Raw genomic sequence first — 19,879 nt, 5'->3', positions numbered from 1 at the left:
CTTTTTTTTAAATTCCTGTGACTTGCTTTATTTTGAGGGGGTGGAGTCAAGATGGCAGACTAGGAGGACGCAGAATCCGCGTGTCTGCACTGGGGCACCTACCAGGCACCGGTGGGGGACCACGGACACCTAAGAGGACAGGAGGAACCCCCAGTGACTGGGTAGGATGTGCGGCGTCGGGGGGAGTGAAGGGGGAGGAGAAGTGGAGGCGGGATGGGACTGGCGCCCCTGAGGGGAGGCTGGGGGAGAGGAAGGGATCCCATGCCCAGAGGGGGAAATTGGGGAACACGGGGAGGGCAGAGGATCAAAAGGGAGCGTGGCCAGCGTTTCCCCTGCCCACTTGGGCCCCCCAGGAGCCTGCTGAGATCCTGGGCCTGATCCTCTGCCCACCAAGGCCCCCTCCAGCTGTGCAGGTCCTGAGGGAGTGGGAGGGAGGGAAGGGGGAGCAAAAATAAAGGCCAGACCTCCAGGACCGGCACCCCTGAGGGGCGGTTGGGGGATGGGAGGAGTTCCTACAGCCAGCGGGACCCACCCACGGTTAGGGGTCCAGCAGCGATGGGGGAGACCCTGGGGGGGATGGTGGCAGAGGGGAGCAAAGGAACGGAAGGGAACAGGGCCAGCACTTTCCCTGTCCACTTACGCACTGGGGAGCCTATTGGGCTCATAGGCCTAATCCTCTGCCCTTGGAGCCTCCCTCCTGCCAGGCAGAGCCCAAGCCCCACCCCTACACCCCCCCCCCAGGGCCCCACCTCTACACTCGGAGACCCCCTCTGAGACCCCCTCCAAGGCGCTGGGCCTAAACCCCAACCACACACCCTCACCCAGGGCCTTACCTCCAAACTCCGGAACTTCACACTCCGGAGGCCCCCCATTGTTTGTTTTTTAAAAAATTTATTTATTTATTTATTTATTTATTTATTTATTTATTTATTTATTTATTTATTTATTTATTTATTTATGTATGTCTGTGTTAGGTCTTTGTTGCTGTGCGTGGGCTGCGTGGGCTTCTCTCTAGTTGAGGCAAGCGGGGGGGCTATTCACTGCATTGTGCGAGCTTCTCATTGTGGTGGCTCCTCTTGTTGCGAGCACGGGCTCTAGGGGCGTGGGCTTCAGTAGTTGCAGCATGCGGGCTCAGGAGTTGTGGCTCGCGGGCTCTAGAGCGCAGGCTCAGTTGTGGCACACAGAACCAGCTGCTCTGCAGCATGTGGCATCTTCCCGGACCAGGGATCAAACCCATGTCCCCGGTGCTGACAGGAGGATTCTTTTTTTTCTTTTTTCTTTTGTAATTCGTGTGACTCGCTTTATTATGATATTCACTTTATTGCAGTGGTCTGGAACTGAACCTACAATAACTCGGAGGTATGCCTATAAATAGTCACTATTTCTTCCAAGAATCATTTTGTATATGGTGTAAGGAAAGGGCCCAATTTCATGCTTTTTTTTTTTTCTTTTTTTAAAAATTAATTAATTTATTTTTATTTTTGGCTGCATTGGGTCTTCATTGCTACGTGCAGGCTTTCTCTAGTTGCAGCAAATGGTGGCTGCTCTTCATTGTGGTGCACGGGCTCCTCATTGTGGTGGCTTCTCTTGTTGCAGAGCATGGGCTCTAGGCATGCAGGCTTCAGTAGTTGTGGCATGTGGGCTCAGTAGTTGTGGCTCACGGGCTCTAGAGAGCTGGTTCAGTAGTTGTGGCACACGGGCTTAGTTGCTCCGCAGCACATGGGATCTTCCCGGGCCAGGGCTCAAACCCATGTTCCCTGCATTGGCAGGCAGATTCTTAACCACTGCACCACCAGGGAAGTCCTGGCAGGCGGATTCTTAACCACTGCACCACCAGAGAAGTCCCTCCAGCTGGCTTTTGTCAAGCATTAGTTGGCTGCCCTCAAAGCAGAGCTGCCTGCTTGGGAAGACCGCAGGATTAGCTGGGGCCCCAGCTGGAGGCAGGGAACCCATTCCTCTGATGTGCTCGTTTTCCTCAGGGCCTGAAACCCATTCCTTGCTGAGTTGTCAAACGACTACTTTAGATCCTGTAGAGTTGGCAGGAGTCCCGAGAACACCCATGTCTTTGTGTGTGAACTGCTTGTCACTTGCCTCTTCCCTCAGGCTTTTATAAAAAAGAGAGAAGAAATTAATGGCTGTAAATGACTGAGATCCTCTAGTTCTGGTTTTATTTATGCATAATTTTGACAGGTTGTCTCCTTATTGAGAAATGGCATGCCTCTCCCCTTCCTTGCAGGTGCTAAGCCTCTCCACTTCCACGCAGGTCCTAAGCAGAGGCCTCGCCCCACGTTGAACGTCACCCCACCTAGGTCCCTCCCCAAAGGCCTTTTCCAGCTGTGGGGGTCATAAGGCCACCCCACCCTAAAGCCTGCCCCTGCCTAAGTTAAAACCCCCCACCTAAGCTCACTCCCCCATAGCCAGGACCTTTTTTTTTTTCTTCTTCTTTTAGGTCAGAGTTCTATTTTACCTTGTTGCTGTTGATTCATTTGTTTTTAAATTTTTTCTAATATATATTTTATTTTTCTAATTTTATTTATTTTATTTTTAAAAATTTATTTATTATATTTAATTAATTAATTAATTTTTGGCTGCGTTGGGTTTTCATTGCTGTGCATGGGCTCTCTCCAGTTGTGGCGAGCAGGGGCCACTCCTTGCTGCGGTGTGTGGGCCTCACATTGTGGTGGTCTCTCTTGTTGCAGAGCATGGGCTCCAGGGCACATGGGCTTCAGTAGTTGCAGCACACGGGCTCAGTGGTTGTGACTCACAGGCTCTAGACCTCAAGCTCAGTAGCTGTGGTGCACAGGCTTAGTCACTCTGTGGCATATGTGATCTTCCCAGACCAGGGCTGGAAGCCGTGTCCCCTGCATTGGCAGGCGTATTCTTAACCACTGCGCCAACAGGGAAGCCCCCTCTAATTTTATTTTATTCTTTAGACTATGTTATTGTTCTGCTCCTTTTGGCTTGTTCCCCCATTTTTTTTTTAAATTTATTTATTTTTCTTCTTTTTTATTTTTTCTGTTGTGGTTTTCTTTTATGTTGTTGCATTTGTTTCAATTATATTTTTATTTTTCCTAATATATTTTTTATCTTTCTAATCTTGTTTTGTTTCTTATTCTTTGTTATTGTACTGCTCCTTTCTTTCTTTCTTTTTTTTGGCTGCACCAAGTGGCTTGCAGGATCTTGGTTCCCAGGCCGGAGGTCAGGCCTGACCACCTGTGGTGGACGTGCTGAGTCCAAACCGCTGGACTAACAGACAACCTCAGACCCCAGAGAATATTAATGGGAGTGAGGTTCCCCGGAGGTCCTTATCTCAGCACCAAGACCCGGCTCTACCCAACTGCCTGCAAACTCCAGTGCTGGACGCCTCAGGCCAAACAACCAGTAAGACAGGAACACAGCCCCATCCATCAAAAAAAAAGAAAAAAATGAAATGACAAAAAAATATGTTACAGATGAAGGAGCAAGGTAAAAACCTAGAAGACCAAATAAATAAAGAGGAAACAGGCAACCTCCCTGAAAAAGAATTCAGAGTAATGATAGTAAAGATGATCCAAAATCTCAGAAACAGAATGGAAGCATGGATTGAGAAAATACAAGAAATGTTTAACAAGGACCTAGAAGAACTAAAGAGCAACCAAACAGTGATGAACAACACAATAACTGAAATTAAAGACACTCTAGAAGGAATCAATAGCAGAATAACTGAGGAAGAAGAACGGATAAGTGAGCTGGAAGATAAAATGGTGGAAATAACTGCCAGGGAGCAGAATAAAGAAAAAAGAATAAAAAGAATTGAGGAAAGTCTCAGGGACCTCTGGGACAACATTAAACACACCAACATTTGAATTATAGGGGTCCCAGAAGAAGAGAAAAAAAGGGTCTGAGAAAATATTTGAATAGATTATAGTCAAAAACTTCCCTAATATGGGAAAGGAAATAGTCAATCAAGTCCACAAAGTGCAGAGAGTCCCATACAGGATAAACACAAAGAGAAACACGTCGAAACACACAGTAATCAAACTATCAAAAATTAAATACAAAGAAAAGATACTGAAAGCAGCAAGGGAAAAGCAACAAATAACATACAAGGGAATCCCCATAGGTTAACAGCAGATTTTTCAGCAGAAGCTCTGCAGGCCAGAAGGGAGTGGCAGGACATATTTAAAGCGATGAAAGGGAATAACCTACAGCCAAGATTACTCTACCCAGCAAGGATCTCATTCATATTCAATGAAGAAATCAAAAGCTTTACAGACAAGCAAAAGCTATGAGAATTCAGCACCATGAAACCAGCTTTATGAAAAATGCTAAAGGAACTTCTCTAGATGGGAAACACAAGAGAAGAAAAAGACCCACAAAAACAAACACAAAACAAGAAAATGGTAATAGGAACATACATTTCAATAATCACCTCGAATGTAAATGGATTAAATGCTCCAACCAAAAGACGGAGACTGGCTGAATGGATACAAAAAACAAGACCCTTGGGACTTCCCCGGTGGCACAGTGGTTAAGAATCTACCTGCCAATGCAGGGGACATGGGTTCGAGCCCTGGTCCAGGAAGATCCCACATGCTGCAGAGCAACTAAGCCTGTGCACCACAACTACTGAGCCTGCGCTCTAGAGCCCGTGAGCCACAACTACTGAGCCCACAAACCACAACTACACAAGCCCCTTCATCTAGAACCTGTGCTCCACAACAAGAGAAGCCACCACAATGAGAAGCCTGCGCACCGCAAGGAAGAGTAGCCCCCACTCGCCGCAGCTAGAGAAAGGCCGTGTGCAGCAACAAAGACCCAACACAGCCAAAAATAAAGTAAATAAATGAAATAAATAAATTTACAAAAAATAAATTAATAAATAAAGTAGTTACTTGGGAAAAAAAAACAACAACAAGACCTTTATATATGCTGTCTACAATAAACCCTCTTTAGACCTACAGAAACATACAGACTGAAAGTGAGGGGATGGAAAAAGAGATTCCGTGCAAATGGAAATCACAAGAAAGCTGGAGTAGCAATACTCGTATCAGATAAAAGAGACTTTAAAATAAAGACTGTTACAAGAGATAAGGAAGGACACTACATAATGATCAAGGGATCAATCCAAGAATAAAACATAACAATTATGAATATTTATGCACCCAACATAGGAGCACCTCAATACCCAAGGCAAATGCTAACAGCCATAAAAGGGGAAATTGACAGTAACACAGTAATAGGGGGGGACTTTCACACCCCGCTTATACCAATAGACAGATCATCCAGACAAAAAATAAATAAGGAAACACAAGCTTTAAATGACACAACAGACCAGATAGACTTAATTGCTATTTTTAGGACATTCCACACAAAAGTGGAAGAATACACTTTCTTCTCAAGTGCACACAGAATGTTCTCCAGAATAGATCACATCTTGGGTCAAATCAAGCCTTGGAAAATTTAAGAAAACTAAAATTGTATCAAGCATCTTTTCCTACCACAATGCTATGAGATTAGAAATCAATTACAGGATAAAACTGTAAAAACACAAATACATGGAGGCTAAACACTGCGCTGTTAAATAACCAAGAGATCACTGAAAGAAATCAAAGAAGAAATTAAAAAATACCTAGAAACAAATGACAATGAAAACATGATGATCCATAACCTATGGGACGCAGCAAAAGCAGTTCTAAGAGGGAAGTTCAAAGCAATTCAAGCTCACCTCAAGAAACAAGAAAAATCTCAAATAAACAATCTAACCTTACACCTAAAGCAACTAGAGAAAGAAGAAGAACAACAACAAAAACCCAAAGTTAGTAGAAGGAAAGAAATCATAAAGATCAGAGCAGAAATAAATGAAATAGAAACGAATGAAACAATAGCAAAGATCAATAAAACTAAAAGTTGGTTCTTTGAGAAGATAAACAAAATTGATAAACCTTTAGCCAGACTCATCAAGAAAAAAAGGGAGAGGACTCAAATCAATAAAATTAGAAATGAAAAAGAGGAGATTACAACTGACACTGAAGAAATACAAAAGATCATAAGACACTACTACAAGCAACTATATGCCAATAAAATGGACACCCTGGAAGAAATGGACAAATTTTTGGAAAGGTACAACTTTCCCAGGTTGAAACAGGAAGAATTAGAAAATATAAACAGACCAATCACAGGTAATGAAATTGAAACTGTAATTAAAAATCTTCCAACAAACAAAAGTCCAGGACCAGATGGCTTCACAGGTGAATTCTATCAAACATTAAGAGAAGAGTTAACACCTATCCTTCTCAATCTCTTCCAAAAAATTGCAGAGGGAGGAACACTCCCAAACTCTTTCTACAAGGCCACTGTCACCCTGATACCAAAACCAGACAAGGATATCAGAAGAAAAGAAAATTTTATAGACCAATATCACTGATAAACATAGACACAAAAATCCTCAACAAAATACTAGCAAACAGAATCCAACAACACATTAAAAAGATCATACACCATGATCAAGTGGGATTTATCCCAGGGATGCAAGGATTCTTCAATATATGCACATCAATCAATGTGATACACCATATTAACAAATTAAAGAATAAAAACCATATGATCATCTCAATATATGCCGAAAAAGCTTTTGACAAAATTCAACACCCATCTATGATAAAAACTCTCCAGAAAGTGGGCACAGAGGGAACCTACCTCAACATAAAAAAAGCCACATACGACAAACCCACAGCAAACATCATTCTCAATGGTGAAAAACTGAAAGCATTTCCTCTAAGATCAGGAACAAGACAAGGATGTCCACTCTCACCACTATTATTCAACATAGTTTTGGAAGTCCTAGCCACAGCAATCAGAGAAGAAAAAGAAATAAAAGGAATCCAAATTGGAAAAGAAGTAAAATTGTCACTGTTTGCTGATGACATGATACTATATGTAGAAAATCCTAAAGATGACACCAGAAAACTACTAGAACTAATCAGTGAATTTGGTAAAGTTGCAGGATACAAAATTAATGCACAGAAATCTCTTGTATTCCTATACACTAACAATGAAAGATCAGAAAGAGAAATTAAGGCAACACTCCCATTTACTATCACAACAAAAAGAATAAAATACCTAGGAATAAACCTACCTAAGGAGGCAAACACCTGTACTCAGAAAACTATAAAACACTGATAAAAGAAATCAAAGATAACATAAACAGATGGAGAGATATACCATGCTGCTGGATTGGAAGAATCAATATTGAGAAAATGACTATACTACCCAAAGCAATCTACAGATTCAATGCAATCCCTATCAAATTACCAAAGGCATTTTTCACAGAACTAGAACAACAAATTTTACAATTTGTATGGAAACACAAAAGACCCCGAATAGCCAAAGCAATCTTAAGAAAGAAAAACGGAGATGGAGGAATAAGGCTCCCTGACTTCAGACTACACTACAAAGTTACAGTAATCAAGACAGTATGGTACTGGCACAAAAACAAAACTACAGATCAATGGAACAGGATAGAAAGCCCAGAGGCAAACCCACGCACATATGGTCTCCTTATCTTTGATAAAGGAGGCAAGAATATACAGTGGAGAAAAGACAGCCTCTTTAATAAGTGGTGCTGGGAAAACTGGACAGCTACATGTAAAAGAATGAAATTAGAACACTCCCTAACACCATACACAAAGATAAACTCAAAATGGATTAAAGTCCTAAATTTAAGAACAGACACTATAAAACTCTTAGAGGAAAACATAGGCAGAACACTCTTTGACATAAATAATAGCAAGATCTTTTTCGACCCACTTTCTAGAGTAATGAAAATAAAAACAAAAATAAAGAAATGGGACCTAATGAAACTTAAAAGCTTTGGTGCAGCAAAGGGAACCATAAACAAGATGAAAAGACAACCCTCAGAATGGGAGAAAATATTTGCAAATGAAGCAACGGACAAGGGATTAATCTCCAAAATATACAAACAGCTCATGCAGCTCAATATCAAAAAAACAAACAACCCAATCAAAAAATGGGCAGAAGATCTAAATAAACATTTCTACAAAGAAGACATACAGATGGCCAAGAAGAACATGAAAAGATGCTCAACATCACTAATTATTCAAGAAATGCAAATCAAAACTACAACGAGGTATCACCTCACACCAATGAGAATGGCCATCATCAAAAAATCTATGAACAATAAATGCTGGAGATGGTGTGGAGAAAAGGCAACCCTCCTACACTGTTGGTGGGAATGTAAATTGGTACAGCCACTATGGAGCACAGTATGGAGGTTCCTTAAAAAACTAAAAATACAGCTACCATACGATCCAGCAATCCCACTCCTGGGCATACACCCAGAGAAAACCATAATTTGAAAGGATACATGCACCCCATTGTTCATTGCAGCACTATTTACAATAACTAGGACATGGAAGCAACCGAAATGTCAATCGAGGGCTTCTCTGGTGGCGCAGTGGTTAAGAATCCGCCTGCCAATGCAAGGGCCCCGGGTTTGAGCCCTGGTCCGGGAAGATCCCACATGCCACGGAGCAACTAAGCCTGTGCACCACAACTGCTGATCCTGCGCTCTAGAGCCTGCGAGCCACAACTACTGAGCTCGTGTGCTACAACTACTGAAGCCCACGCACCAAGAGCCCATGCTCCACAACAAGAGAAGCCACTGCAATGAGAAGCCTGCGCACCGTAACGAGGAGTGGCCCCCACTCGCCGCAACTAGAGAAAGCCCGAGAGTAGCAGCAAAGACCCAACGCAGCCAGAAATAAATTTAAAAAATTTTTTGTAATTAATTAAAAAAATGTCAATCCACAGAGGAATGGATAAAGAAGATGTGGTACATATATACAATGGAATATTACTCATCCATAAAAAAGAACTAAATAATACCATTTGTAGCAACATGGATGTACCTAGAGATTGTCATACTGAGTGAAGTAAGTCAGGCAGAGAAGGACAAATATCGCATGATATCGCTTATATGTAGAATCTAAAAAAATGGTACAAATGAACTTATTTACAAAACAGAAGTAGAGTTAAAGACGTAGAAAACAATCTTATGGTTACCAAGGGGGAAGGGGGAAGGGATAAATGGGAGATTGGGATCGACATATACATACTACTGTATATAAAATAGATAATTAATAAGGACCTACTGTAGAGCGCAGGGAACTCTACTCAATACTCCATAATGACCTATACTGAAAAGGATCTAAAAAAGAGTGGATATATGTATATGTATAACTGAGTTACTTTGTTATTCAGCAGAAAGTAACACAACATTGTAAATCAATTACACTCCAATAAAAATTAAAAAAAAATTAACGCTGCTGTAATGTTACATTTGAAAAATGTTGAGAGTAAATTCTTAGAGTGCTCATCACAAGGAAAAATTTTTTTCTATTTCTTTAATTTTGTACCTATATGAGATAATGGATGTTCATTAAACTTATTGTGATAATCATTTCATGATATATGTAAGTCAAATCATTATGCTGTACACCTTAAATTTATACAGTGCTGTATGTCAAATATATCTCAATAAAACTGGAAGAAAGAAAACAGACTTATAGGTCAATAGAACCGAATAGAGAGCCCAGAAACAAATCCCCGTGCATATAATCAACTATCAATATTTGACAAGGGATCCAAGAACACTCAATGGGGGAAGGATAGTCTCTTCAACAAATGGTGCTGGGAAAACTGGATAACCACATGCATAAAAATGAATAGGACTCCTATCTTACAGAGATCTTATTTAAACACTAGGCTAGGCCTCACCTTTCTCCAGATCTTCTGAGTACTGATAAGCAATATAGTTGGCTGATTCCAGTTCTCCATCCTTTCTCTTCCCTTGAACATTCACAAACAGAGCCAGCAGATGCCAACATGGGAAAAATTAAGAACCTGAGTTCCTAGTAAGTCAGGAACTGACTACATTAAGAATCCTTGACATTTCAGAGATCTCAAGCATTATAGCATATAACTTTGAGGTTGACTTCAGCTATAATACAAAACTTCACGATAATAAATGTGTACCTTTGATAAATTTAGATTGCATTTTGAAGTAAAATATGACAGAGCCTGTCTTTAAATTAGTAGTACAGTACCATTCAAAATGATTCAAATTTGGAGACTATTTTATCGTTCCTCAAGCATTCATTCAACTGGTATTCCATGAGTACACAGAACAGAGGTAGTATTTGAGAAAGTATACCTTATTATTACCTTGATATATTTAATATCACAACTGTGAATTTAAATATAAGAAGAATTTGATATTTATTAAATTAACTCAATGCTCTGATTGAGATTACTGTATCTGAACTGAAATGTTCAAAATATAACACTAAGTAAAAATATAAATAGTATAAATACTAAATATACTATTTAAAATACAAGCATAATACTAAAAATAATACCATATTTTTTAATATCTAAAAACTTTTAATTTGATCACTGGAGGTTTTCTGGGGTTTTATTTTGAATTAAAGCCAATTTTCATTTCCTTTCTCAATTGTGCTAAGATGACTTTGCTTCAGGTCTGGGCCTCTCTTTATTCAGAGTTCTTGGTAAAGTGTGCAGAAATTCCAGACTCAGTGCCCTAAGGTGCATCAGAACAAGACTAAAGGACCAAAGAAATCTCAAGCAGAACAACAGTGATTTTACTTTCAAAGTCCTCTGTTTGGATGGTGTGCACATTTAAAAAATGGTATAAACTTCATCACTAATGCTACTTGGGAGGCAAGAGGGTATACTAGAAAGTACCCTGATTTAAGAGACAGGAAACCCAGTTCTAATTCTGGCTTTACTAACAACTAGCAGTATGACCCTTGGTATATTTAAAGTTCTTTGGGTTTAAATAAGAAAAATGGGCTCATATTCTATGATTCCAGTTGACAAAAAATCAAGAATCAGCTACTGATCAAGAACAATATACAGAAATTCAAGCCATGTAAGGATTATGTTTTAAATTTTAGTAATGTATCTATATATTTAGTACTATAAATTTTTTTTTTCAGCTCTGTTCAGGGCACTTTGATTGGTGTTATGAGAGAAAAAATAGCCCCATCCCTTCCGCTCTCTTGAAGTTTACCACTCAGTTAGTTCACGCTTTCCTCAAGCCTCTTCCCATGCTGCTCCCTTTCTTTCAGCAGAAAACCTTGCATCCTAACTTAAAGATAGAATTCAGCTTAGAGGTATAAGCTACCTGACGTCTAAAGCCATTCTTAGAAACTCATCTCCATTTACAACAAGCCTCCCTTTCTTCCTCCAGTTTGGAAGAAGGTTCCTGGCACCTGTTCCAGTATAATCCTGCCACCTGTGCTTTGGTCCAACTCCTCCCTTCCTCTGAGCTTCTAAGCCCAGGCCCTTCATTATTCTTTATAATGGCTTTTTGCCTGAGCCTAGTAAAGTGTTTAAGGCTTACAGCAACTGAAAACACAACCTAGGTATTCTCTTCCTGACTAGGTACTACTCATTCCCTTCCAAAGAATAGCCCATGCTTGCTGTTTCTACTTTCTTACATCTCACCATGTGAGGGAAGATAAATTGCTGTTGCCATTGTGTCAGCTGTCCTGTTGGATGTCCCACAGACTGGATTTGGCTGATTCCATCTTCATGGTGATATTAACTCATCCTTCTGGCGATTGTCTTTCCTGTAAACTGGAATTTTGTTCTAAAGGCTTAATTAGATTCAGATGCAACATTTTGGCAACATAGTTTTTATAAAAACATGAATTTTTTTGTTGTCATGTTACAAGAAAGGCTGTGAGGCTTGAATCTGCCTGTGCACTCTAGAGGTGGGGTAAACCCGTATTTGGCACATGGCTAATTAAAGTTTCATCTCACTCATTCTAATCCATTCTTTTTTTTTTAAATTATTTATTTATTTATTTATTTATGGCTGTGTTGGGTCTTCGTTTCTGTGCGAGGGCTTTCTCTAGTTGCGGCAAGTGGGGGTCACTCTTTATCGCGGTGCGCGGGCCTCTCATTATCGCGGCCTCTCTTGTTGCGGAGCACAGGCTCCAGACGCGCAGGCTCAGTAATTGTGGCTCCCGGGCCTAGCTGCTCTGCGGCATGTGGGATCTTCCCAGACCAGGGCTCGAACCCGTGTCCCCTGCATTGGCAGGCAGACTCTCAACCACTGCGCCACCAGGGAAGCCCTCTAATCCATTCTTGGCAGGCTTCTGCTTCCAAGCAAAGCTTCAGATTGAAACTTCTTTGCAAAATACCACCAGTGACCTTCTAACTGCCAAATCAAATTTCTGTGGTGCAACATGGTTGACCATACCCTGAAAGCGACACAGGGAAGAAGTGTTACTGAGTTGATCACTGCTGTGGGAGACTGGGGTTCAGTTCAGCAAGGGACCTTCTGATGATCTATACAGAATGCATTTCAGAATTGGACCTTTCTTAAAGTTGGGATTCTGAGGCATGTATCTACCAATTCCCAGCCTCCGCCACATAAGGACTACCCTGGGGGCATTAATGTCCCCTCAAACTCCTGTCCTGTGGTTGCAGGATCCTTCAGAGGAAGCCCTGAGGCAGAAAAACGAAGTAAAGTAGCCTATTACCATGGCCTGGGAGTGTCCATCCTAGTTGCAGCTGGGGTCAGAGGTTGGCCATGGGATACCACATGCATCCACTGGTGTCTCCAAATCTGATCTGACTCCTGTATTCTCAAACTCATTCTTTTTCCTCTTTTTTAGTAATAGTGGGAGAGTCGTTGGAGTGGGAGATGAGTAAGAGGGCTACACTGGTGAGTTCCCAGAGGAGAGAGGATTGGAAAAGAGCTTGGGCACTTAGGGAGAGGACCCTGACTCTGGAGGCTTAATTTCTGTCATTTCTAGGAATACTTGGACTGAGACAGAACTTAATGGCAAGGATATGACAAGTGTTTGTATGTGTGTGTGTGTGTGTGTGTTTGTGTGTGTTAAAGGCACTCAGGGATGCATTTGTTTGTGAAAAATCATTATTCAGCATTATATGGAATTTAACTTTTGGCTGTGAATTTATTATAGAAGGAGGATTAGGGAGATCTAGTTCGATAAAGTTCGCATGTTGTTGTGAATTATCTACATTTGAATACAAGAAGCCTGGCCACATCTATATTAAAATCTATTCGTTTATTAATCTGTTTAGTAAGAGAAACCCTGAGTTTTAGCTAGACACATACTACCCATCTAATGACAATATTTCCCAAACATGCAGCTGGATGAGGTGATACGATTAAATTCTCCCCAGCGGAAAAATGGCAAAAGTAGTGTAAAAGTCCTTTAAAAAGGAATTTTTTGCTCTCCGTTTCCTCTCTTTCCCCAACCCTGCAGGCTGCAACATATATATAATCCTGGTGAGTGTGCTTTGTCCATGAGGATGAAGACAACTCATTAGGAGCTGGCGGAAAACAGTGAGAGAACCTGGGTTCATGAAGAACCTCATTGAGCCAGAAACATCCTGCCAACACTTAACAGCTCACTTCTGGACTGAACGGAGAGAAACCAGTTTCTGTCTTATATTTTAGGGTCTCTTTGGTATAGAAGTTTGGCTTGTACTCTCACACGATATGGAAGCAGAAAACTTAGGAAATAGCCTGTCGTCCTTCCTTTCTCATACTCCTTTCATACTTCCTTTCGCAGCTCCCTCATCTCTAAACATACAGTAATAGGTCCAGCTCAGTCTCTTTAACCCTTCTTATACCTGTCCCTTCTTCATCAAGCCCACAACAACTGCCCCCACTGAGGGCTGCATCATCTCACAGCAGTAGTCTGGACTATATCTGCCTTCCTTTAACTGGTCTGGCCCCCTCCGTTTTGCATGGAGAGGAGTCTCAACAAAACATTCAATCACGTCAAGTCCCTACTTAAAAATTCTCAACGAATTTACACTGTATGCAAAAAAAGTCAACTCCTTGGGCGTGGCACACGGTGACTTCAAGATCTGATGCTTAAGAGCTTTGTCAGCTTGTTCTCATCCCAAGTTTCCCCTCACATCCTAGGATCAGGTCAAAACAAAATACACTCTGTAACCTGAACATTCCCACCTTTGGAACTGTACTGTCTTTGAAGAGTCTGCCACAGTAGGAATTATAATCCTCATTGAGGTAATTTCCTTACTTGTCTATCTTCCTCAACATTTCCACGTTCCCAACTTCATCTATTACAAGTGACTCAATTTGGTTATTCAGAGTCCTAGGTCCCCCAGGAATTATCTACAAGAGATATTAGAAAATATTGCCTTTTTTCACTGGGGTTTCTAAGCTGGTAGGATGTGGGTCTGGGGAGTCCTGGCAATCATTTTGGCTGCCACGTGATAAAATCTAGCCTGACAGATGGTACAGAAGAGATTGCTATTCATACCACAATACCCTTCCTCAGCATTCTACAAGAAGGAACCCTTGAATTTTAGTAAGATACATGTTGACCCAGAATAAAGACTACCTTTCTCAAGCACACATATAGGTGTGGACATAAGGTCAAGATCTGGCCAATGTCATGTGACCAGAAGTGATGTGAACAACTTCGCTCACAGGGGTCATGCCCCTGCCCCCCTTTCCCTTTCTCCATTCTTCATGGCTGGAATATATACATGAGGGTGAACCAGCTTGGACCACGTGAACCAGGACAATACCCTAAGGGCAGCAGAACGGGAAAACAGAAAAGCGTGGGTCTCAGGTGACTTCCTAGATCAGGGCCTACATAACAGATTGGACTTTTATATGAGAAACTTCTATCTTATTAAAACAACTATAGGGTCTCTCTGTACATACCACCACACCTAGATCCTAACTAATGTATGAAGTGAGAGGAAAACATTGCCCCGTGTTATCTTCTCTGTACAAAGAAAGCCATAAGGATATTAAGACTGGATCAGGCTGTGCCTTGAAGTGACAGCCATTACTATTTGCTAGTTTCCCCAGAATTAAGGGATAGTTTGCCCCCACACTCCTGCTATATTCCTGATTAAGACATGGTAGTTACAAACAGCTAAAATTGCTTTGGAGGAGAATGTAAAAGGTTGACTCTGTCATAGACAGGTGACTGCCCACAGAGTAGCATGGTTTCTGAGAAAATATGCCTCAGATATGGAGGGGAATGGTATGCAACAATACTGTTCCCTACACCCTGTGTCCTGGATGGTGTTGAGTCCACAGGCTTAAATAAGTGAAGAACAGCAGCTGATGGAATGGATCTGGGTGATAAAATGGCCCAGAGTCAACAAGAGGGCATAAAACATATTGCCTATCTCGTACTTGAAGACTTGGCAGCTTCTATGAGCACCATCTTGTTTTGCTTTGTTTTGTTAAAAAAATTTGGTTTGTATATATTTAACAATCTCTATGGTTCTAAAAACACCCTATCAGTTAATTCTCTTAGGATTGCTAGTTAGCCACATTTTCTATAAACAATTTTGCTTCCTATACTTTCTTGCTCTATCATATTTGCTATCATAAATACTCTTTTAAAGTTATGATGAAAAGATGTTGAAATTTTTAAGCAGGTAAGGGAGAGATCAGAGGAGAGGACAGAGAAAAAAGTAAAACAGCTAAGAAGCAAGCAACAGATTTTAGGATTTCAAAGACAAGTAAACTTTCAAGAGCTTCCCTGGTGGCACAGTGGTTAAGAATCTGCCTGCCAATGCAGGGGATATGGGTTCGAGCCCTGGTCCGGGAAGATCCCACATGCCACAGAGCAACTAAGTCCGTGCACCACAACTATTGAGCCTGAGCTCTAGAGCCCATGAGCCACAACTACTGAGCCCTCGTGCCACAACTACTGAAGCCCACGTGCCTAGAGCCCGTGCTCCACAACAAGAGAAGCCACCGCAGTGAGAAGCCCGTGCACCGCAACGAAGAGTAGCCCCTGCTCACAGCAACTAGAGAAAGCCCGCGCACAGCAACGAAGACCCAATGCAGCCAAAAATAAATAAATTTAAAAAAAAAAAAGACAAGTAAACTTTCAAGTTTAGGGGACTGACACAGAACTGCAAACCTTTTATATTTCCAATTCATGAATATTAAAACAAATTCAATTAAATAATTTTAGTTTACAACTCATTCATTATGTTTTATATTTTTTCCTCATTTCAGCACAAATTGGTGAAAATGACATCAGGCAAAACACTGGTTTCTAGTTTAATGAGCAGTGAGTAGCAAATTTATATTTTTAAATTATATTTTAAATAGATTCCTTATGGGTAGATGCCGTTTTCCAAGCACCTGTTCACCGGCTCATTATGAGATAAAGAACTCTTGCAATTTAGATATCTTGCAATTTAGATATCTAATGAACAGCTGTGATGTCCACAGTTTGAAACACCTGGAACCTATAATTTACTTTAAATCCTAATATATACACAGCCTTCCTAGACAATATTCATATCACATGTATGTATAACACCTCAAGTTTCAAAGCTTTCATATGCACTAGCTCATCTGACCCATTACTTTATTTTTTTTAAGTAACATATTTTATACATTTTTAAAAAAAAATTTATTTACTTAAATTTATTGTTGGCTGCGTTGGGTCTTTGTTGCTGCTCGCAGGCTTTCTCTAGTTGCGGCGAGCGGGGGCTACCCTTCCTTGCGGTGCGCAGGCTTCTCATCGCAGTGGCTTCTCTTGTTGCGGAGCACGGGCTCTAGGCGCGCGGGCTTCAGTAGTTGTGGCACGTGGGCTCAGTAGTTGTGGCTCGCGGGCTCTAGAGCTCAGGCTCAGTAGTTGTGGTGCACGGGCTTAGTTGCTCCACAGCATGTGGGACCTTCCAGGACCAGGGATTGAATCCATGTCTCATTGGCAGGCGGATTCTTAACCACTGCGCCACCAGGAAAGCCCTGACCCATTACTTTAAATCGCTTACATTTACTTAACTGTCCTTAGGTTAATCATCATGAGGAAATTTGAAATTCACAAGTGTCAACTTTGCCTTTGTTCTGAGGTACCCATTAATATTCACATCCCTTTCAGATGGTAAATGTATGATTGCTTTAGCTCTATTTTATTTTTTTAAAAATTTATTTATTTATTTATTTATGGCTGTGTTGGGTCTTCGTTTCTGTGCGAGGGCTTTCTCTAGTTGTGGCAAGCGGGGGCCACTCTTCATCGCGGCGCGCGGGCCTCTCACTATCGCGGCCTCTCTTGTTGCAGAGCACAGGCTCCAGACGTGCACGCTCAGTAGTTGTGGCTCACGGGCCCAGTTGCTCCGCGGCATGTGGGAATCTTCCCAGACCAGGGCTCGAACCCGTGTCCCCTGCATTGGCAGGCAGACTCTTAACCACTGCGCCACCAGGGAAGCCCGCTTTAGCTCTATTTTAATAATGCCCTTTCCCCCTTACAAACATTTGAGCAATACATCTTATGCAAAATGCTAATTCCTTTTTGTTGAAGTGTTCTTGGGACTGTCAGTGTTCTTACCCTGGGTGTGTGGATGAGCTGCAGAAGTGTCATAACACCTTTGAAATTATGAAAACATAAACATGTACATTTTTCTGGGGAATGGGTCAAAAGCTTCCATCAGATTCTCAATAAGATCCAGTTACAAAACAGAAAAAAAAAAACAACACTGCTCAACTAGAGGAGATAGAAGGACATTATAATTTAAATTTAATCCTAAACCCAAATTAAGTTATTTGCTAAATTAGTCTTATATTTTATACTTTTGAAAATACCAATGCTAATCGTTTGAATATTTAGATTATTTCAAATAATTTGGGTTCTCTGAGCTTTTCAGACTTCAGGCAGGCAGAGACAAAAAATAAGATCATTCTAAGTCTTACAAATAATAATCCTGCAAATGACATTATATTGAGCATTTGCTAAAATTTGTGTCAATTAATTGTAAAACTGAGACAAAGGTGCTTTCCTGTGATGAAGGGATTTCAACACTGCTAGTTGTGTCACTCACTATGTAAGCAAGGGTTTTGTGCATTTAGCAGAAACTAAATTAAGAGGTCAGAAGGCCTGGGGTTCTAGTGCCAGTTTTATTTGTAACTAACCATGTACAAATCACTTATCTATAAAATAAAGGTTAACATCTATTCCCTAATTCACAAACATATCATGAAACCAAAATCCTTTCTAAGAAAAGCTCTTTGTAAACCAATATTTTACGACTAATTAGCTTATACCTAACTCAAAGGTTGAGAATGACACGTTAGAGAATCTGTCTCTTATCAACTGGTTGCATACCCTAATTCTGTAGACGGATAATGTGGTTGTGATCAGCACTGTCCTATTTCACCTTACAAAACAAAAAGCTACCAACAAGAAGTTATTGGTGAAGAAAAGTTGGTCGAAAAATACTATTAAGATACAGCTTTCCATGTTAAGAGCAGCGCTTGTTGACACCCCTGATATGGAACAAACAAAACTAAAGCATGTTTGCTGTTTTGAAGGAACACATGCTGCTAGGGTAAGAATCTTATTTCACTAAATAATGTTGAACAGAAATGTCCTGTGGACTCTTCAGGTGGCCAATCAAAATGGCTAAGAAAACATTATTTGTGTGTTTGGCTTTTTGAAACCCTTTTCTCCCTCCCTCCCTTTTCTTATTCAAAATTCTGTTCTCCATCCCAGAACACACGCCTCAGTACTCTGCCAGTGTGAAAAAAATGTTAGCATTTGGTCACTAGAGAATAAACATAGAAGAGGAATTAGCATGTTACTCAACAAAGATTCAAGAAGATAAACTAAGTGGGTACAGAAAAATTTATAGAACATAAGCATCTGTATATATACACCATTTATCGTGTATATGTATTGTGACAACCATATGTATTAACAGACCCTCAAAAAGTAAGCACCTATATGTTCTCGTATTTAACAATGTCAATTTTGTGCAATTTAGTCTCTATTTCTAGACCTTCTCTTATTATGGTGACACAAAACAAACAAAAAACAGACTGGAGCATGGTTCACAGAGAAATATAGGACAGATACAAATAACCTAATAAAATAACTGTGTACACCACTGCTTAGGGAAGTATTTTAGAGGAAACATACTTTCACTATTGGCCCCAAATGCTATCATCCACTTATGTTCTTTAACTGTCAACTTTTAATACAAAAATACCTTCAAGCTGGTAATCATTTACAGTGACTTACAAAACTGACAGAAAATTTCAGTGCTACATAAAACAATTCTATACACAGCTTAAACTTTTAAAGTTCTCTCCTGGCACTTGATTTTAGAGTTGATAGACACAATAACTACTACTGATCTCAATCAAACACTGTTTTTAGCTTATACATATTTTCAAAACCAGTATCACCTCACAAAAGTCACTTCCTGCTAAAGAATCCTCTAAGACAAACAGCAAAACTATACAGCCAAAATATTGTAGGAAAGCATATAAACTTTTTAAGACAAGGCATGACCAATGGATAAAAACTTACATTACCCAATCACATGTCCAGAGAAAAAAACGATTGTTCCTCTGATTCAACGAAGCATGTATCAGATATAGATGAAAAAATATGGCAACTTACCTATTGTTTTTGGTTTAGAAGGGACTAAATAGTTGGTGATACTACCAGAATGGATCTTTTTAAGATAGAAAAATGGTCATATTTAGCAAATACACATTTTATATTCCAAAAATAAAAATGAAATTTCTTTTAAAACAGTGGAATCCTGATTTTTTTTTACTTTCTATGAGTGCTTAAGACCATTCTGCAAATTATCAAAATGAAATCACTCTTTAATAACCTTAATATATATGTCCAATTTGTTTTCTTTGCAGAAGAGAAGAACACCAAACCAAATTTTAACTGTATTAACTTAGAATCCTAAAAACTGACTATTTGAAAATTTAGGAAATCTACTACTTTCATTATTCTGAAGGAATATATAAACCTTCAAAACCCTACCAACAATTTCTAGTCCAATT

This window comes from Eschrichtius robustus, chromosome 18 (assembly GCF_028021215.1).
Source record: "Eschrichtius robustus isolate mEscRob2 chromosome 18, mEscRob2.pri, whole genome shotgun sequence".
Lineage (NCBI taxonomy): Eukaryota > Metazoa > Chordata > Mammalia > Artiodactyla > Eschrichtiidae > Eschrichtius > Eschrichtius robustus.
This window is presented reverse-complemented; position numbering follows the sequence as displayed.